Raw genomic sequence first — 4,209 nt, forward strand, 5'->3', positions numbered from 1 at the left:
CCCTCACGAAACCCTCACCGTATCCGCCTTCCAAACCCTCACCACCTCAAAAACCATCGCCTCCGCCGTTAACCCTCCATCCACCGTCAAAATCGCCGTCAAAACCTTCGACCACCGCTCTCACCACAAATCCACCGTAAAACCCTCACGAAGAACCCTTGTCTCCGCTCGGTATCCATCTTCATCACCCTCCGTCCTTCTCCTCACCGTGCACCGCTCAACCCTTTAACCCTAAATTACCGCCGTTCAGCCTCGCGATCTCAAACCCCTGCCGTCGAAATCGCGACCGTAATCAAAAACCCACGTCACCACCAACTCGCGCGATTTCTTCTCCACAGCATCGCAAGAGCCTTTTTAACCGCTTTTGATTGAAGTTTGTTTTCTCGACTCGCTTCGCCGGCAACAACCGCGGACTCGTTTTGTCACTACCTTCAAACAACATCGCCGCTAATAGCCAACAACAACATAGTCTGCTGTTCAGTTGTAAACAAGGGTTTCTTGAGTTCCGCCTTCAAACCGATCCACTTTCGGTTCAAATTCCGTCACACCTCAAAAGCAGCTGTTATTTACATTGGTAATAATTTGAACTCGTCAAAGTTTTACCTGTTTACAGCATTCTGTATTTTCCAGTTAAACCATATTTTGATGCATTGTGTGTTGGCTGCTGTTGTGACTTATAGTTTGTAGGCATGAGTTTATAGTCCAATATGTTTTATTGTTGTTTGATTCAAATAAACTTTTGTTTTGAAGTTGTGTGAAATTTGTAAATAGTGAAGCGCTACTGCAGGAAGCTCATAATCAACTTTGATTTGGCATTTTTTGTGTAAAAATTATGATAAGTTTTAATTTATCCCAATTCTGTTCTAATCATGTGAGCTGTATGAACTAGGTTGGATTTTCAACTTGAATCAATTTTGTTGAGGTTAAATTTGTGTGTATGAGTGAGTATATGTTGCCCGGTGCTATAGATTTTGAGAGGTGAATTCCGGTGTTTATTTCGGTTCGTCATGTGCTGTAGCATTCTTCTTGGATGTAAATGCTGTAAAATAATTCTGCAGATTGATTAAGTTATGCCATTGCTTTTCGGTTGTGTCAATTCTATAATTTCTATAACATGTTGATTTAAGTTTGTGTAAATATTGTACTGTCCATCCTCTTAATTGCATTTTCAATTGTCAACGTTGCTTTGTAATTGAGACTGATGTAATAACTTTGGAAATCATGTGGTGATTATTTGGCATTCATTTTGGTTATCCGGCGTGTGTGTCAAATTGGTTTAAACCTGAATATCAAGATTCAAATGCAGTTATGTTTTTGTTTGTTTTGTTTGCAATATAATGAGCTGTTGCGGTTTGCAATATTCAAGTTTTTTTGAGGCAGTAAATGTGTATCAGTGAGATGCGATAATGCTTTATGGTTATGCCTCACCTTTTCCGTTTCAATATTAATTTATGATTGATAATGATGCTTGAATGCTATAAAAACAAGTTTTAATGTTATGTTTTTTAATGTGTCAAAGTAATCCATATGTTGTTGGAAAGTATAGGAATTTTATTTGAGTTAAAGTGTGAGCTTGCAGTAGTTTGAATTCTATTTAAGTGAGAAGTAGTTATAATGTGGAATAATGCCAATCCATCTTTAAAGGCTCAATTGAAACAAATAAATTGAACATTCTTTCTCTTTTGATTCAATTAAAATTGATTAAAATTTCAATTAGCTTAATTAATCAATTTTAATTAACTTAATTATTTGGTTTAACTAAATAATTTTGATAATTAATTTTAATTAATTCAATTAATCGATTTAATCAAATTTTAATAAATTACTTTTGTTAAAAGGAAATTGATCAATTCTTCCCACTCTCACAAACTCCATATTATTTCAACAAAAAAGAACTATTTCATGTCATCATCATTTCATAAACCATTTTCAATTTTATTTTCAATTCATCATCCAATACAAACCAATTTCAAAAGTCACATCATAACAATTCTTGATTCAAACATCAAGCCCATTTTAAAAAAAAACACCCTTGTAAGTCGATTGCTCGTAGCATCGCCATCAACCTCACATAGCTTACTCTTGGGCTTTCTTACAATGAAACCTACTTGGTTATTGATTAATCGAGTAGATGAAATAATACACTAAATAAAATTCATTTATTCAATCAACACAAATTCAAATCATTTCTTCAAACCATTCAACTTCAAAAGAATTTTCTCTTTCAAACATAAACTTGGGATGAAAAGGAGATAGTAAGCGTATGCTTCACTATTTCTCAAGCACTTGAATAATTGGCGTACGCCATATTGCGCGAGTTCTTGTCACCCGATTAAATCTTAAATCACATCTTCCAAATCAACTACAAATCTTAAATCCTTTTTATTCCATATTTCAGATGAAAAGAGGATAGGAGGCGTGCGCCTCCCTATCTTTCGATTATTCGAATAATTGGCGAACGCCACATTGCTCGAATCTTCGTCATCAATTCAAAACCACAATCGAATAAACTCAAATCATACCAAATCCAAACCTACCAATCCAAAATACAAATCAAATACGATATCTAAAACATATCTTTTACAACTTAAACTTCGGATGACAAAAGATGAGAGGCGTACGCCTCGCCATCTCTCGATTATTTGAATAATTGGCGAACGCCATATTGCCCAAATTATCGACTTCCGACTAAAACACGCTAAATAAACTGGGATAAAGGAATAAGTGGCGTACGCCTCATTATCCTTTGAATAAGCAAGTAGGAGGCGTACGCCTCACTACCGTGCATATTCAACATCCACAAACAAACTTTCAAAATAATCTGAATGAAAAAGGAATAGAAGGCGGACGCCTTATTACTCCTCGAAAGAATTGGACGATTGGTGAACACCACATTGCTCAATCTTTCGTCATTCTTCAAAAAACATCTCAAACAAATCAAACCTAATTTCCCGCCCCCGAGCGATCGAAACCAATCAAACCAAAACACCCAAACACATCAATTCAACATGTCACCCCCGCGTGACCAAAACCTCTTCAAAAGAACACTGTCAATCCTTTCTAATGCGCACAGCAAACCAGTGCTAGAGCCTCCCCCGAGAGTAGACAATGCCAGCGTTTAGCCGTTAGAACACCGACCTACAAAGTCGTTCATCAAAACAAAACCCACCAAATATTCGTAGTAGCCCGAACTACGAATGCTCTGATTTCCTTATTGCACCATAAGGATACGTAGGCAGGAGATTGCTGTATCTTCGCGAGCACACTAATAAAAAACCTTCCGTTTCCCCCTCCTGAGGTCTTCATCCATATCTATCATCAATTCTAATCACTCGAAGCAAGCAGATAAACAGTCAATTAACAGTCAAATAGCAAAATCAGACTAAGAGGTTCCCGTTGAGTACAACGGACGTGAGGGGTGCTAATACTTTTCCCTTGCGTAATTGACTCCCGAACCCGAATATGGTTGCGACGACCATTATTCTAATTTCTAAAGGTTTTCTCGATATTTTCCTATTCCTTCATTGGAATAAATAAAGTTCGGTGGCGACTCTGTTCGAACAATATTTTTCCGCGTTCCATCGCGAGGGATCGCATTTTTTCGAGGTGCGACAGACTGGCGACTCTGCTGGGGACCCTGCTCCAAGCAAGAGAGAGTCTAGCCTAACTTAGTCTGATTTTGCTATGACTATTAGAATATGTTCTTTTCTTCCATGCTTATTGCTCTGTATTTTATTCTGATTGCTTGTGTTGTATATAATTTGTCTTGATACTTTGATATGGGGCTTGATGTATGTTGTGAGATAAGCTCCATACCCGAGCTTCGAGAAAAACTTAGAACCCGGAGTTCTGTAGTATTGAACCGGGGGGTGTACACCTCATTGGGACAATACGAAGACTCCACCTGGAGTAGATCTGTTTGGAGTTTCCATCACAATATGGCTAGCCCATCATTGTGGGGGAGGTTCTAAACACGATCCGTGACTCTAGGGACCTCGCCTTAAACCCAAGTTTTGTTTTCATGATTGGCGATTGTGTAGTATTGAACCGAAGGGGTTACACCCTGTTCGAACAATACGAGAATCCCACTTAGATTTGATCATTTCAGAACTCCCATCACGATGTGGCTAGCCCACCATTGCGAGGATGTTTTAAACTTGATCTGTGAGTCTAAGTTCCTTCCTTGAAAACATAACTTTAGAACCTACC

At 38.0% G+C, this 4,209-nt stretch overlaps 1 long non-coding RNA gene across 1 annotated transcript; it reads left to right on the plus strand.

The window, feature by feature from the left end:
• The first annotated feature begins 218 nt into the window (after positions 1–218).
• LOC127115514 (uncharacterized) lies at positions 219–1,244 on the plus strand. Its single transcript, XR_007800756.1, has 2 exons — positions 219–574; positions 890–1,244. It is a non-coding gene; the product is annotated as an uncharacterized LOC127115514 (long non-coding RNA).
• Positions 1,245–4,209: the final 2,965 nt, after the last annotated feature.

Source organism: Lathyrus oleraceus, chromosome 1 (genome assembly GCF_024323335.1).
Source record: "Lathyrus oleraceus cultivar Zhongwan6 chromosome 1, CAAS_Psat_ZW6_1.0, whole genome shotgun sequence".
NCBI classification, from domain to species: Eukaryota; Viridiplantae; Streptophyta; class Magnoliopsida; order Fabales; family Fabaceae; genus Lathyrus; species Lathyrus oleraceus.